Consider the following 18,139-nt stretch of genomic DNA (forward strand, 5'->3'; position numbering starts at 1 on the left):
CCCCATGAGTCTGCGTATGATACAAGGAAAACTGCTTGGGAAAGGGAACACAACATCAGTGTGGGACAATACAGCTACAATATATCTAAACGAATGATAAATAAAACACTCACCCCATAATAACATTGCCAGGAGACAGTTATCTTGGTTCCCTACCTGTGGGTGTGAATGTCCAATAGGCAAGTGTCCCTTTACCACATCGCTTCACCCTTCCCATCTGCTAAACTCCATTCAGTGGGCAGCATAGACCCAAAGTCCTGAGGTGCACTCAGGCAGGTCAGTCTCTAATCCCTTGGGAAATGCTGCCTAGTCTTCTCCTGATGTTCCTCCATCTTGCATAACAAGAGTGATTTCAACTTTCTTTAGTGGCTGGGTAGAGGAGGCCTCACTGGAGTTCATGCAGTTCTACTTCTGTCCTCTACAGCTTCAGCAAAGAGCCCTCGCTACATTGCACCTTGCCAAAGAACCACCTCTGCATGGCACCTCATCGGAAAATCTTCTCAACGCCTCAGGAACCTCAGCAGCAAGAAACCCTTGAGAAGAATCCTCTCTCTTATCTCTCAGTTCATCTCCAACCCCACCTCCGCAACCTATTCTGAGTTTATACATGGTTTTTGTGACTCCCAAAGTGTCACTGGAGGAATTCTGGGTAGAAAGCTTATACAAATTAAGCTTTCTGTAGCCACACTTTCCCTTGTTCACCAGTAGATGGGGACAGAGGGTTCCTTCACCTTTGGAGCTTCTGTCCATCCAGAGTTCTGGGTAAATAACTTATGCATAGGAAGCAGTTGGCTGTTCTCCACACAGTTCACCAACTGATAAAATCAGAGAGCTCCTTCCCTCTAGAGCTTCAAGCCCAAGGGCTTAAAGGAGTAATGCTGATTTCAAGCTGGTGTAAGGGAGATCAGAATCAAATCCATTGTATTTACACTTTGTGGATTTTAACATCTGCACTGGGGATGGGAGGAACTGGTTAAATGAGGCTTTATAGGTGCAAATTTAAACTCTGATCTATTAGGGGGTGGGAAGGAGGAGGAAAGTGCTTCCATTGTGGAAGTTTTTTCTTGTAACAGCACAAAACAAAAACTAATTAGGTCAGTTCAGCTAGAAGTGTAATTGTAATTTGCTAGCAACTCAGGCATTAAAGCAGAAAGATGAGTTTATTGTGCTAAATGGAAACATGCTACTAGAATAACCCCGAAGAGCAGAAGTACATTGCTGCAAAACAATATTATCTTGTTGAGTTCCAGAGACGCACATGTATCCCGGATTCTCCATGTTCCTTCTCTGCCCTTTGGGATAAGACAAATTCTGAGAGCTATGAGTCAATAGGCCAATGGCAGCTGCTGTGTCTGCTCATTTCTCTGGGCTGAATGAGGACTCATAATTAATACTATAAATTCTTTGACCAAAAATGATTAGCAGTCAAACCATCCAAAATGACAAGTGGACTTGTCTGCTCAGGGGGGTTATATAATGGGCTATGGAGCCTTTCACCTCTAGGTTACTGATCTGATAGTGACTGAAATTTGGTCTTACCTTGCAGCTGTAAAGCAGCCTATGTGAACTGGCAGTCTCAGTCTGGTTCCTATATCTTCCAAAACACCACCACAATGGCACTACTTGATACCCTGACTGGCAGGCAATCCCAGCAGAGACGCTACGGGTTTGAATGTGAATGGATGGGTTTTCTTTACTCGTCCTAGAGATGGGCTTTCCTGACCAGAGTGGAGACACACTGGCAGGAGAGCCATGTAGAGGGAAGCTTTCACTCCCAGTGCCTAAGCAGTACCAGGGCATTAAAAAACTTCCACAATGGAAGCACTTTCCTCCTCCTTCCCACCCCCTAATAGATCAGAGTTTAATTTTGCACCCATAAAGCCTCATTTAACAGTTCCTCCCATCCCCAGTGCAGATGTTCTGTGGCTAATCAGAGAGCACCATTTACCAGAAGGGCCTATCCAGCATAGAGCTGAGCAAATACGTGATTTTTGCTGCAGGGCCCAAAGCAAAAACATCCAAAAAACATTTCAAAACAATTTTTTTTTCAGTTTTCTCTAAAATGACCAAAAAAACTTAGAAAAAATGTTTCAGATCCAAAACCACCCAAAACTAAATAAGAAAACCGATCAAATGATTTGGGTTTTTTTCAGGTTTCATTTTGTTTCGTTTTTAAGGTATTTTTCATCCTTTAAAAAAAATGGCAAAATTTCTAAACAAAATATTTCAAAGGAGAAGCCTAAATGTTGCATTTCAAAATGGTTCAAACAGTTTAGACTTTTGGCCAAAAAAAAAAAAAATTAACTGAATTCACAAATAGTTTCAGTGCTCTGGGGAAAAAAAAAAGCGAAAAGGAAATTTGCTGAAAAAATTTCACCCAGCAGCTTTCCCAAGCAAGAAACTAAGAGCTGAGCCCCTGTAACAATTCAAGTGTACATGCTACCTACACTAATAGGAAGGGTTCTCCCATTGGTGTAGATAATCCACTTCCTTGAGAGGCAGTAGCTAGGTCAACAGTAGAATTCTTCCACTGACCTAGCACTGTCTACACTAGGAATTAGGTTGGTTTACCTACATCACTCAGGGGTGTGGATTTTTCACCTCTCTGGGTGACATAGCTGGGTTGAACTAACTTTTTAGCGCAGACCAGGCCTCATTTGGAATAAGGCACTCTTATTCGGAATAAGAGCTTCCACACAGGGAGTTAAATCAGGAATAGTTAATCCATCACTCACTCACTCATGCCCGTCACCCCAGTCGGGGTATGGGCCGCCAACCACAGATCTCCAGAGTCCTTTATCCTGGGCCATTTGCTCTAGCTGGTTCCAGGTATAGCCCATTTTTATGCTATCAGCCTGAAGGTCGCGTCGCCAGGTGTTTCTTGGACGGCCTCTTTTCCGCTTGCCTTGGGGGTTCCACCGCAATGCCTGTCTAGTGATGTTGGTTGGCTGCTTGCGTAGTGTGTGTCCTATCCAACCCCACCTTCTCCTTCTAATTTCTTCCTCTGCTGGAAGTTGATGGGTCCTCTCCAAGAGGTAGATGTTGCTGATGGTGTCTGGCCAGCGGATCTGGAGAATCCTTCTAAGGCAACTATTTATGAAGGTCTGGATCTTCCTGGTGGTTGTTTTAATTATCCTCCAGGTTTCAGCTCCATACAATAAGACTGATTTCACGCTGGAATTGAACAGTCTAATCTTTGTTGCCAAAGACAGCTCTCTAGAGCTCCAGATGTTCTTGAGCTGTAAGAAAGCTGCTCTTGCCTTACCAATCCTTGCTTTGATGTCTGCGTCCGTGCCACCCTGTTGGTCGATGATGCTGCCTAGGTAGGTGAAGGACTGCACTTCTTCCAGAGGGATTCCATTCAGTGTGACTGGGTCATTACTGATGGAGTTAATCTTGAGGATCTTGGTCTTGTCCTTGTGGATGTTGAGGCCAACCTGTGATAACATGGCTGCCACTACGTTGGTCTTCTCTTGCATCTGCTGTTTGCGATGCGAAAGGAGTGCAAGGTCATCGGCAAAATCCAGGTCATCAAGCTGGGTCCACAACGTCCACTGGATTCCGTTCCTACGCTCATAAGTGGATGTCTTCATAATCCAATCAATGACAAGGAGAAAGAGAAATGGTGACAACAAGCATCCTTGTCTGACTCCGGTTCGCACCTGGAAGCTGTTTGTAAGCTGCCCTCCATGGATCACTCTACAGTGTATGCCATCATATAAGTTCTTAATCAGGTTGACCACCTTTGCTGGGATGCCATAGTGCCGAAGGAGCTTCCAGAGAGTCTCTCGATCCACGCTATCGAATGCTTTCTCATAGTCAACAAAGTTGATGTACAATGAGGAGTTCCACTCCATAGACTGCTCGACTATGATGCGGAGCGTTGCTATCTGGTCCGTGCATGATCTATTTTGCCGGAAACCTGCTTGCTCATCTCGTAGCTGTGGGTCGACGGCATCCTTCATTCTCTCTAAGAGGACTCAGTTGAAGACCTTCCCTGGCACCGACAGAATGTGATTCCTCTGTAGTTGGCACAATTGCTGAGGTCTTCTTTCTTGGGGATTTTAATAAGATATCCCTCTTTCCAGTCTGCTGGAATCACTTCTTCTTCCCATATCTTCTCAAAGAGGGGGTACAGCATTTCCACTGAAACATCCAGATCTACTTTCAGGGCCTCTGCTGGGATATCGTCTGGTCCAGCCGCCTTCCTGTTCTTCATCATAGTGATGGCTTTTCTGATCTCATCTCTGGTTGGTCTATCACAATTGATTGGAAGGTCTTCGTTGGCTGGGTCAATGTCTGGTGGATTTAATGGTGCTGGTCTATTCAGGAGTTCCTCAAAGTGCTCCGCCCATCTATTCATCTGTTGTTCTATTTATGGTTATAGACTTTCCCTGCTTGTCTTTGACGGGACGCTCTGGTTTGCTGAACTTTCCAGACAGTCGCTTGGTGATGTCATACAGCTGTTTCATATTACCGTTGTATGCTGCCTGCTCTGCTTCTGCTGCCAGTCCATCCACATAATCTCTCTTATCCTTCCTAATATTCCTCTTCACTACTCTATGGGCTTCAGCATACTCTTTTTGTGCTTTAGCCTTTGCTGCTCTAGTCCTGCTGTTATTAACTACTGCCTTCTTCTTCTTTCTATCTTCTATCTTATTCAAGGTCTCTGCTGTGATCCACTCTTTCTGCTGATATTTCTTAATTCCAAGCACTTCCTGGCATGCTGACCTAAGTGTCTCTCTCACTTTCTGCCATCTGTTGGATACACTGTCTTCCTCTTCCTCAGACCGATCCTGTAGTACTGAAAACTTATTCTTCAGCGTCAGTCCAAAATCTTCCTTGATCTTATGATCCTTCAAAAGGCTAATGTTGAACTTCACTCTTCTGACGCGTCTATCCAGTTCTTCTTCAGCTTCAATCTGGCCACCACTAAGTGATGGTTGGACGCTACGTCTGCTCCTCTTCTAACTCTAACGTCCTGCAAAGATCTTCTGAACTTCTTGCTAATACAGACATGATCGATCTGGTTTTCTATCGTGCCTGCTGGCGATACCCAGGTACTCTTGTGGATCCGCTTGTGAGGAAAGATGCTATCTCCTATGACCAAGTTGTTAAGTGCACACAGATCCACAAATCTCTCTCCATTCTCACTCATCTTTCCCAGAGCGTGGGTCCCCATGACTTGTTCATATCCTGTGTTGTCAGGTCCAATTTTGGCATTAAAATCTCCCATAAGGATGGTAATGTCTTTGTCTGGGAGAATCTCTAATATTTTCTGAAGTCTATTGTAAAAATAGTCTTTGTCCCCCTCTTCACTGTCATTGGTTGGAGCATAGCACTGTACAACATTCATCTTAATCCTCTTCATTTTAGTTCTGAAGGATGCTGTGATGATCCTGGAACCATGTGCCTCCCAACCAATCAGTGCTCTCTGTGCCTGCTTGGACAACATGAAGCCTACTCCCTGTGTGTGGGGTGCGTCACTCTCTTCATGTCCGGAATACAACAACAGCTCTCCTGTCAACAGTTGTCTTTGTCCAGCTTGCGTCCATCTTGTCTCGCTAATGCCTAGTAGGGTCAAGTTGTTGCTCCTCATCTCTGCTGCGACCTGCGCCATCTTTCTTGACTCGTACATGGTCCTCACGTTCCATGTACCGATGGTAATCCTCCTGGTTGCAAGAAGGGTAATCGGCTTAGTGGCTTCCTCACGACTTTCACCACCCAGCGTCATGCATCTTCGAGTCGAAGACCCTTCTTTTTCCAGGCTAAAAGTCTCTGTTATCTCTATTGTTGGCGTTTCTATAGCAGGTTGATTTTTTTTACGGGGTGGAGTTGCTAGCCCCACGCCCAACCCTCCTCCTTTATCCTGACTTGGGACAGGCAGATGGCCCCAAAGGACCTCTCTGGTGGAGTTAGTTAATCCATACCCTATCTTATTCCAGATTAGTTTTCTTGTATACACTAACCCTATGAGATTAGCTACCCAACTTCAAATGGGAACTGGGTGCCTCATCTTCAGGCTCCTTTTGAAAATCCCATCATCACTTCTCTATCCTCTACTAATCCATTGCATAAAACTCAATAGCCTATTTCTGTTTGCTCCAGACCAGTGGTTCCCAAACTTGTTCCGCCGCTTGTGCAGGGAAAGGCCCTGGCGGGCCGGGCTGGTTTGTTTATCTGCCGCGTCCACAGGTTCGGCCGATCGCGGCTCCCAGTGGCCGTGGTTCGCTGCTCCAGGCCAATGGGAGCTGCTGGTTAGTTGCTGCCTTCATAGCAGCCATGCCATTCTTAAAACGGTCACTCTATTCCAATTCAGCCTAGGTTACAAACAACATCAAGAGCACCAACAGCCAAAACAAAAAAAATGTTGGTGTCAGCCTTACTTCTGAATTTCCTGTAGGCTTCAGTTGGTTTAATACAGACCTTTAACACTACTGGGATAACTTTTACTTTCTCTCTTTTGGGGAGAGGAGGTCAACATTAGTTTTACTCCATGGAATTTATTTAAAAGGACACAGTCAAGATTCATAGGCTCAGAATTTGAAACATTGTACTGTTTGCAAAGTTCGTGTAAGTCTTTGTACGCTGTTTCCAACCAAATCCATCAGTGCTCTTCTTTCCAAAAATAAACCAGTGTATGCAGCTCAACATGCCTGAGCAACCCTACAATAACCAATGAATGTTCACCTAAGCGACACACATGTCTTGAGATCATCTCTCCTAACAAGAGCTGGGAAAGAAAATCCATATCAGAAAATGTGTTTGGGGGTATTTGTGCATCTAAAACCTGGCAACTTGCAAGTCCTTTTGTATATTTAGGGCGTGATTCAAAGTCTGCTGAAGTCAATAAGAGTCTTTCTATTGACGTTTATGGATTTGGATCAGGCTTTTATTTATGAATATTATATTCACAGCAGTATTCCTGGAAAGCAAAAGCATCATGAATAAGTGTTTTGCAAGAATATTCACACCTCCTTTTAATTCTCTCCAAATAGATTAATCCAACAGACACAGCTGTTGGCAGACAACTGAGGAACAGAACAAGGGACTCTTCCTGGTAATAAAGTTTAGGGAACAGAAATGTCACCATGTGACATAAGGAACAATAGTGAATGACAAGCAGCAAATATTTAGAACAGCCGGTTGATAAACCACATGGTAAATTTGTTCACACACACTATTCATCAAACCATTGTGACTAAGAACCAAATTAAGGGGCAGGTGGACCAGTAGACAAGGCACTGGGGGGCAACTCAGGGCATTGGGTGCTATTTTTGATTCTATCAAATGACTTCTTGTGTGAGCTTGGGCAAATCACTTCACCTCTATTTCCCCTCTCACCCTTTGCTGGCTGTGGCTATTTAGAGTGGAAGCTTTAGGGCACAGGGGACTTCTCTTCCAATGTCTAGCTCAACAAAGCCTCTAGGTCAGTAGTCCCAAAACTTTTAAGGGTCTGCGCCCCACCCCCTGGAGCCAGGGCCTAGAGTGTGGCCATGGCTCAGAGGTAGAGGGGGCATACAGACACGGGTAAGGGGTCTGAGACTGGGGCCACAGCCAATAGCTGAGGCTGGGGGCTGGCGCGGGGCTAGGAGCAGAGCCATGTTCAGGCTGGGGACAGGGCCAGGCGTGGGGATGGGAACCAGGGACGTGGCTGGAGGCGGACTGGAGTCAAGCTGCAGGCAGGGAGGGGCTGGGTGGCACACTCTCCCCACCCCTGTCCCAGACCCACCACACCCCGCAACATTCCTCTGTGGCCCTCTAGGGGGGGCACGCCCCACACTTTGGGGATCTCTGCTCTAGATGCTACTGTAATACAAAATAATAATTGATAAAAGCCACAGCCCATTTGTGGAAGAGTTACAACAAAGCTGAATTTTTCAGATAGATTAATTCCAACTAATTATTCTACCAGCTCTGCTTCTGAGTGCTCTGCAAGAGCAAACTGGGGTGTGCAATCTGGCACTCAGGACCAACCCTGCAATAGGAAAACAACGTGTCCACATGATGGATTTGAAAATAAATTGGTAAGAAAACAGATCTGACCTTCTGGTTATATAATAAAGATAGCTAAATGATGCTTATACATGGGGAAATATGAAAAATACTTTGACAGCCTTTGAAAGCAGAAACCACTGCGTTAGTGAAAATGTAATAAACGCCGATATTAAGTGTGCATCTTTCTCAAACAATGAAACAAGCCGAGACTGCTTCCTCTCTGCAGCGTATAGTGCTTGCACAGACACGAGTAAAAAAGCAATACTGTCTGGGCTTCAAGATCAATCTCTGCTATTCGGATACACACAAAATGATCTAAATCCTCCCCCGCAATGGATGGGCACAAGGACAGCCTGTTCAGTTGATCATGACAGAGAAACGTGGAGGAGGGGAATGGTTAGTCTGATGTACTCAGTACATAGAACAAGAGATAGCAAGTTTGTCAGGGCTTCAGCCAAACATTGCTTCTCTTTCCTCAGCATGTGAAAAGCAACACTGCGTAGGTGGTAGTGTGGGAAGACAAATGCCGTAAGAGAATTGAGACTTTGTGAGAATATACTGCAGACCGTTGAGCCATAATGAGTTGAGCAAGGCTTGCTTCACTTATAGGAGTGGGGGGGAGGGGAAGAGAGAAGGCAAATAAATGTGGCTAATTACTGAAGGCTGGATTGTAATCCTGAAACCCAGCCCTGTTAGTGGTAAAATGCAGCTGCATTCCTCCAAGAAGTAGGGCAGCAACCAGAATGTGACTTTCATAGCAAAAGAAAAGTCTAGAAGAGAAGAAGGGAGCATCAGGGAGAGAAGGGAAATACTCTCAAGAATTCAAAAAAGCAGCAGGAGATTTGGACAATAAAAAAGAAAAAAACAGGGAGAGAGATATTAGAACAATATAATTGGCCAATATGTGTATTGCTTAGCAGACATGAAAAATACAGAATGTTTACCTTTGTGTAATGCTGAATAAGTGTAACTTAGAGAGATAGAGACTACAGACTAGATTGTGGCCCCTTTCTGTGGCAAAGGGAAGAGCTCTAAAAGGTTTATGCTAATGATATGCTGAGCAGCGTAGCAGCCCAGAGGCAGTTGTGTACGGTTCCCAGAAGTTAGAGCCCTTCAGCCCTATTCTTGGACTGCGCCTTCTGAGACTGAGATGTGTCCTGAACCTTTCTGCGTTCTCGCTGCTCTTTGTGCACAAGTCTTCCACGGGCTGCCATTGCTGGAATGCTGTTGTATCGAGTATTTTGGTTATTTTCACCTTTGCAAAATGCTACCATGTCAGCTGAAAGGCGTCACTGTCTGAGGATTTGTAGGGCAGTCCCAGAGTGTGTGTATTAGGGAGCCAGCAACTCTGCTACAATCACCAACATTTATCATTCTCTTGCGTGGCCGCTGCTACAACCACGGCTCCCCCTGGGGGATGCTCACCAGGCAGCTGTAACAGACCCAAACCTTGGATAGATTCCACATGTTCTTAGGCAGGCTGGGTCTGCACAGTGTCCAGTCACTGCTTCAAGCTCTGGGCTTCTAGGCAAATTCTCAGGGTTCAGATCCTAACCAGCACCCTTTCCTCAGTGGGACTCTGCAGAAAGTTCATAAAATCAAGCTGGATTTTATAAGCTCACAGAGACAGATCCCCAAAGTGTGTCACCTGCCTTAAACAAACATGAGAAAGACATCCCTTTTGTAGGCGCAGGTCAGTCGAGGTTTGTTCAGTTTTACAGCCCATATTATTCCACTAGGATGTCGTTAAAGTAGTTCTTACTCAGTTTCCCATGAGGAACAGATTTAATTTGGACTCCGAGTTTTTAGCTTTGTGAGGTAGAAACCTTTACTAATTATCGAAATCTGAGCCACTGAAATGCCCAGATGCCTGAAAAATAAACAGGAAGATGCTGTTGTATATACATTTGCAATATACCAAAGGTCTGCGGACTCCAGTTCTCTGTCTCTGATATTGGCCAGGACCAGATGCTTCTAGAGGAGGTGAAATGCCCAGATAATGCACTTGGCTAGTTGGGCAACATTATACCAATATAAGGAAACCTTTCATTCTGTCCCTGGGTGGTCATCAGCTTATGTCCTGAAGCATCAGCATTGGCAGCCCTCTTCTTTTTATCCAGGACAATGTAAACGGTGCAGGTGTTAATCCAATTCATATATAGCTAATCCTATTTTGAGTCTGACTCGTCAGCCCAGTAACATTTAACAGTTCACAGGTGTTCACAGGAATCGTTTATCACATTAGCACACTTTTCTTGATAATTTCCGTAGAGCTCTTTAAATAATGGTTACGCTTTGCCCCTACTAGAGAGAGGCTGAGGCAGTAGCTATTTAAAAATTAGAGGGTGAAGTGAGATAGGAAGTTGTGACGTAGAAGAGGTGGAAAGACCCCACACAACCAGCCTCCTCTACAGCTCAGTCAGATACAGTGCCTGGCTCAGCTGTAACTGATTCAATCCAAATCCAGCCTCTTAAAATTTACTATTTCGATTACAGGAGCACTTGAACCTAAGAACGGCCATACTGGGTCAGACCAAAGATCCATCTAGCCCAGTATCCTGTTTTCCAACAGTGGCCAATGCCAGGTGCTTCAGAGGAAATGAACAGAACAGGTAATCATTAACTGCCCCTGTCGCTCATTCCCAGCTTCTTGGCAGTCATAGCTGAGATCAGAGCCCCATTGTGCAAAGCACCATACAAACACATAGTAAGAGTGTGTCCCTGTCCCAAAGAGCTTATGATCTAAATAGACAAAGACAGTGTGGGAGGAGGAAGAGAAGGACGGGGGCGGGGGTGAAGTGAGTGGCTGAAGCTCACACAGCAGGTCAGTGGCAGCACAGGGAACAGAACTCAGGTCTCCCAGTCTCAGTCCCAACCTACTACATCATACTGTCTCCCAAAAGTCACATCTTCATTCAGAATTAAAAGATCTAAACTGAGCAGCTTCCGATCACTATTTTGTCATGGCAAAATTCCATGTCATGCCCAATTTCATCAGGCTGTTTCTAGGATTATGCAATGGAGCAAACATCGTTTTCCATGTCTACGGCCAGATCCTCACCTTGTGGAAATCCGCATAGATTCATGAAGCGGATCTGGCTCCTAGTTTCTCTCTTTTCCTGTTCCATGATATTTCTGTCTGAGCCTATCAGCCACGTACACTAGCATTCAGACACTCCTTCGGTTCAGTCCTAAGTATTCAAGCACCAGAATTTCTGAACAACCTGCACAGGAATGACTTTGATGCTATTTTTCTTACTGGCTATAACATGGGGGGAAATTACAGCCTTGAAAGTGTCTTGGCTAAATAATACAGAGATTGCATTTTCTCTCAGTGCTGGCTAGTTTCATCCAAATAACACTTTCCCTATTACTTTTAAAGGCAACAGGCATGTATTACAGAGGTAATGAACAGCTGACTCATAGTCTTTGCCCTGTTAGCTTGTCTCCAGTACATTTTTCATTTAAATGTTGACAATTTATTCTTTCCTCCTTTTCCCCTCCCCCAGGAGCTTAGCGTCAATTGGGATACTTGTAGGAACGACTGATAGTGCTGAAGAACGAAGGGCTATGTGTGTGCGTGCATGCGTTTAGAGTAGACAGCCTGCAGCGTGATTCAAGATTCCATTCTCCAGCCAGAGAGGATCATGCCGCACAATGCATGTGGGATGGCGATACGTGCTGCTTGCCACATGAAATCAACGGAATGATAATCCGATAGGATAGAATTCGCACCGCTCTGATGCACACAAAAACTTTCAAACAAATGACACAGATCTGGGGAGACAAGACACCCACAAAAGCAAAAGGCCAAAAGCAACCGCCCACTAGAAACAAGGACAGAGAAAAAAGATTCAATTTCTGATACTGAGGCACAAAGTCAGAGCAAGAGGAAAATAAGAGGGGAGCAGTAAGGGGCATTAAAGGAGAGGGAACAAGAGGCTTGACAGTGCTTGTGGGCTGGATGTTTAAAACTGCAACTCTCCATCCTTCTTGCACTATCAAGGGGGTGAGGAGGGTGAGGGCCAGGTTTACTTCTTTTAGGAGCAGAACGGAATGCCCAGGTCTAGGCCAGGTTGTTTTTAATTAATTAACCCCTGAAATACCAAACAGAAATGCCAAAGCCGAGTCACTTAAAATGGAAGGATTAAGGGCCGGATTTGTAAAGGTATTTAGGTGTCTAATGATGCACATAGGGGGCATTTTCAAAAGCTCCTGGGCACATAACTCGTACTGCTTTCAATAGGAATGAATGGGATTTTGAAAACCCCACTAGATGCCTACCTGCATCGTTAGGTGACTAACTACCTTTAAAAGTCCGGCTCCGAGTGACTCACCCAAGGTCACAGGAAGTCTGTGGCAGCTCTAGGAATGGAAGCCAAGTCTTGTGAGTGCTAGTCCAATGACTTAGCCACAAGACTAACTTCCTACCCAGTTTGATTTTGGGGGAGGGGGGGGGAATGTTTTCTCTCTGACCCCAGGGAGCCCCAAGAAGTTCTCATAGCCAATTTCAAACTTGAACAGCGTGAAGTGAGAAGTCTGAGAAGGGTAGCCATTAAACAAAGATGAAAAACATTTGCTTAGAATTCTGCCTGTGGAGAGAGGCTGGAGTCTCTGGGTTGTGAAATTTTAAAATATGCAAGAAATCAGGGAAATCCAAAAAGGGACTAAAACACCTAGGTGCCAAGGCTGTTTCTTAACACACTCATGTCACTCCCTAGTTCCATAGGATGTCCCATCTCACACTAAACCGTGATCTTGGCATCACAAACAACAGATTCCTGCAAGTTTACAGGGGAATGTGGAGCAAAGGCCAAAAACCTGTAGTCTACAGGGAAAGCCAGTGGAGTTGGCGTCTTTCCATGCTGATGCTCTTTGGGCTCATAGTTTTGCTGAGGTCAGATGGAAAGGATCTCCTGTCCTGCTTGTGGGTGTTCTGAGTTTCTTTTCCGTGGCAAACTAGGTGAGGGAGGATTGCAGAATGTTTTCCCTTAAATTCCCCCTTACGAAAACATTCTTTGCACTAAGCAAGAGTATTCTGCGCCTGATTTGTACCTAAAACATGAGGCACCCATTCCAGAAGCATAGGTGGATACTGAAATGAATAGCAAACACATTCACACCCATGCAGCTAAATCACTTGCATCATGTTTCATTTTACTGTGATGATGCACAGGACCGCCCAGAGAGGGGGGCAAATGGGGCAATTTGCCCCAGGCCCCGGGCCCTGCAGGGGCCACCACGAGAATATAGTATTCTATAGTATTGCAACTTTTTTTTATGGAAGGGGCCCCCAAAATTGCTTTGCCCCAGGCCCCCTGAATCCTCTGGGCAGCCCTGATGATGCAAATGATGTCCCTTTTTTTGCACTGGTATTTAGAGGGCAGCAGAGATGGTGGGTGCTTCACTGAAACAATGTGTTTACTAAAATAACTAATACTCACAAGTGATCATTATAACTGGGGGAAGAAGGGTATTAGGATTAATTTGTTATAACAAGAACTTTCTTCCAATGGATTTCAGAAAGTGGTGACTGTATGAGCATTTTCAGTATGGGGCAAAACCTACATTCCTTCCCCCAGTGCAACTGCCACTGAAAAGTTGCAATAAATGTGTGTCACACCGGAGTACTGGTAAGAGACTGGTCTTTTTCTCTTTGCACCAGGCACATGACATGGGTCGGGTTTGCTAATGGTTAAGCCCCTCTCACATGGGAGGGGTCAATATCCATTGACAGCTGTTATAGAAGCCAGTAAATCAAGACTCCAGGATTTGGCCTTCAAACAGAATCTGCTTCACAGTCATTATCAGCTGCTCCTTTAATGTCCCTGCTTGAAGAAAGCCTGTTCCAGTCAAAGCCCATAGATGTAAGGGTCTCCTGGATACTAGAACATAAGGTGTCCTTGCATTTCTTTAGCCTCTTCCATCTGAGGAGCTCACTCAGTTTTACAAATGCAAATTTAGTTCCCAAACACCTCTGTGCGGCAACTATTTTTCTCCCCATTTTAAGAGCAGGGGAAACTGAGGCCCATACTGGTAAAGAGAAAGTTGTGCTTATAGCCTGGGGAAAGGGAAAGGAGTGGATAAAAGGGAAAACTCTGCTCACAAAGCACCACAGCATCAGGAAAGGGGCCGCATGGTCCAGTGGGCAGGTCACTGGACTGGGATTCAGGAGGCCTGGCTTCTCCTCCCAGTTATGCCACAGACTCATCTGTATATATGACCTTACAAGTCATTTCACCTCTCATTGATTTAGATTGCAAGCTCTTTGGAGCAGGAACCGTCTTTTACTATGTGATTATAGAGCACCTAGTCCAAATAGAGCATCCATGCACTACCATAATATAGGTAAAAATATAAATAAGGAAATCTTGCCTACTCACCCAGCCACAAACTTCTGCTGCCACAGAAGAATCAGGGCAAGAGAGGAATGAAAAGCTAGAAAAGCTGGAAGTAAGTCAGTGCAAGACAAAGGCAGTGCAATCTTAGAACACCACATTCAGGTAGAGCTCCTGTACTGACTATCTGGGTTGAAACAAATGCTGACCTGTATCTCACTAAAGGGAAACCTGTGCTCAGATCTCTCCTGTGCACCTGCAAAAGAAAATCAACAAACTACTGTACTTAGAAAGATAAGAGAGAGTCCCAGGCCTTCCCACAATGCGTGTTGTACATTTAGTTAGCCACTCTCTGTCTTGGCTCAGCAGGAAAGTTCTCATTAAAGTAAACTTAGTGCACAACACACTAACCATCCTGCACCATGTACTTTTGTTTCCTACTCTGGCTATCGTTTATCTCTGAAGTATTCTGCAGTAGCTTCAGGGTTTCCTCCCAAGCTCCTGTCTGCAGATAGCGAGAATTGCTCAGCGTTAGGTGCTTTGCCACTCCACCGCACCAAGTTAGAAGAATTGTATTTCTTCCTCTTGTAGGTCAATCATGGGGCACCCAAAGTAGGGAAATTAGCCACAAAGGCCCTTTTCAACTCTGATCCTATTTCCATGGATACAGCTAAATGCAAACATTCTGGCTCCTGGTCCAGATTTACTCACAGGTGCAGATTTTTATGCGTATAGTACAGTGGGATTTAATTTTCAAACAGATGCTGTTTATAAAAAGCTGGTGTGGGGTTATGCTTTTGCAATGCTGCTTCTGATTTTCTTATAATTACTTTTTTTATCTAATTTTTATTTAACAGCCTGTTACCCAAACGCTGTGTACATAAATTATAGTGAACATATTCTAAAGCAACACCCATTCTCCGATAACATGAAGAATAAGTCCGTCCCCCTCTTTTGACACCTACCTTCTTTCTGCAGAGGCATATAAAGGACCCAAACCCGTTACCAGAAATCCTCTCTTTCTGCTAAGAGGTTGCCTTTAGTGACCAAATGCCACGAGGTATTAATTACTCTTTGATTGGCCGAATGACCAGTATTGACTAATCACTCACGACAACAACAAAAGTAGCCCAGAAACAATAAGATCACACCATCCAGAAACATTAAATTTTTTTAAAATGGGGGGGGGGTTGCTTTGTTTTCTAACAGTCACACTTCTCTACTTTTCCTAGCAGGTTGATTCAAAACATTTTCCAGCTTCCTGGCATTACATCAACCAACACACACAAAATAATTGATCAGAAAGAGCGAAAAGCTTATGTAACTGACCAACACTTCATTTGTATTGATCCAGCTCACCAGGAGGTCATCAAGAAGAAAGGGAAAAGTGAAGCTACCATTAAGACAAGGTGAATTTTTGCCTGGTCTTAGCAGGGGAAACTCCCATCAAAGTTTTGGGGCCACTTTCTCTTACACCCATCTGCTAGTTGCTTTTCCCGCTGTGCCTCTCTCCTTCCACTCCCTTAGTAAATTATACTATTTACCATCATCCATCAAACATCCAGTTGGTGCAAGTTCCACCACTTTGTGCCCATTTACAGCCATTCCCAAACTAACTTACACCCAATATATAATTTAGGCCACCACTTATAAAACTACTGGCTTTGGCATATTTTTTGGAAGCACCAAGTAGACACGATGGTAGTAATCAAAAGTCACCATCTTCTTGCAGCCAAGTGGTGGACTCTGAAATGAGCTTGTAGGTCTCAGTTCATTTCTTACTGGACAAGCGTCCACCTCACCATTGACACTTGTTAGCAATCCGAGTTAATGTGTCAAGAAATGTATTGGTCATGGAGACAACTCCTCTCACACCTATATAGGTGGTCACTCCAAATCAGGAGGGAAGCTGTTTTATTTATTTTGGTTTTATTAGAGCAGTAACCCATGTTTCATTATTTCACATTATCAAATGTGCCTAACTCATGCCCAGTAACCCGACGAATGCAGGCCAAATATAAGTAACAAAACCTGGCTCCTTTCTTGTTTACTCCTCCCTCTGTGGATAAGCATCATGGGTAATTTCGATGAGAATGTTCCCAGAGCTGTGCCCAATATTTGTTTATTTACTGCTTGCTACAAAGCAGCCAGGAGAACTTAGATTTTGAGCCCAGTAAACAGGTTGGCAGATTCCCTGTAAATCTGCCATGTTTTATCGCTTATATAAAATGCAAATAACTCAAAGCGTATTATGGGAAAGGTCAGGCTTCTGAAGTGAGCACACTATTTCCTATCTCAACAGGAACCAGTTTCAAATGTAGTTGTGATCACAAAATGAACTCCATGAAAATAGCACCTTCATTATCTGCTCTCTGTGTTTCCCCTGAGTCACTTAATTTTCTTCTGTTAATGGGGAAGAAAGTTTTTAAGGCCATCAGCCCTGTGAATCTAATACAGCTGCAAAGCTGTATTCTACCCTGCCTCATGCATCATTAGCAAAACCTACCAGGCAGGTTCTGGTTCCGGGATCTTTGCTGTTGGAGATTAACAGTATGAAGCAGAAAGCACAGCTTGATTTTTAGACTCCAGGCAGAGCTTACAGTGCCAAAAGTTTGAGAAATTTTGCTTTGACTTGTCAGCTGAGTAACTCTGATGTGGAGGTCAATGAGGGAAAGTAAATATGAAGCCTGATCCAAGATGTCTTTATAAGCAGATTTTAAGAGACGCAATTCCAAATTAGAAGAATGCTTGGGACCTGTTCTCCAACTCATTTCTTGTCTTATTTCATTTTTAGCTGTTATTTCATATTACACCAAGAGCTATAGGACTAGTGATGGGCAAACATCAAGAATACCAGATTTTTTTTCCAGCTAACACCCACTTTGATGGCTTATCCTAACCATATCGGGGAACTGCACAGAAATTGGATAGATTTCCTATCAGAACTACTTTTCTTGTGAGGTTTCCTATGTAGTCAAGCTGGGAATATGACAAGAAGAGCACTATTTTCACCACTTCTGCTTTTGGTCTTATCTGGGCTGACACTGTGAAATTTGGATGCAGATCCAAACCATTCCAAAGTTTAAAGGATTCAGATCCTCTAGGTTTGTGTCACTCTCACAGAGATGGGCCCAAGTCACAAAGTCTGAAGTCAATCTGAACTTTCCCAGAGTTTAGAGGAATTCAGATTTGATGTCCCAGTTCAGGTCCATGTCTGTGTAAACATTATCCAAACTTTTCCAACCCTCAGAAAAAGTCTGGCTTGAGTTCTGCAAGAAGGTTTAGGTCAGTTTTAATGCCCATCCCTACTTGTGATTCCAGACACATGATGCAAGAAAGATGAATCAATGAGACAACTTCATTTTTTATATTCCCTATTCTCTTATTATGGGCCAAATTCTGAAGGAGTCAAGATGGAATTCATCTTAAGGTCTAGCTACACTAGAGCTGGAAGTTGTGATGTCACTCACACCCCAAGAGGCCAGAAGAGAGAGTAGCAAAACCAGCAACTAGCTGGAGCATGTAAGAATATGCATATTAAAGTAATTCCCACACACACACACATACTTTTTAACAGTTTAATCATCCAGTCACAAGGGGAACAGATCCTGGTCTTGAAGGCATTCAGCATCAAATACTTCACCCCCTGGCTAACAAACATCCCTTCAACATCAAGAGCACTTGGAAACAGGAACTTCTGCTGGAGAGTTTGAGGAAAGTTTGATCTTACTGCAGTCCTTAAAGATGATAAACAAGTCCACAGATTACCTGCTCCATCACTGGTTGAAGATTTACTTTCTGAG

This window comes from Malaclemys terrapin, chromosome 8 (assembly GCF_027887155.1).
Source record: "Malaclemys terrapin pileata isolate rMalTer1 chromosome 8, rMalTer1.hap1, whole genome shotgun sequence".
NCBI classification, from domain to species: domain Eukaryota; kingdom Metazoa; phylum Chordata; order Testudines; family Emydidae; genus Malaclemys; species Malaclemys terrapin.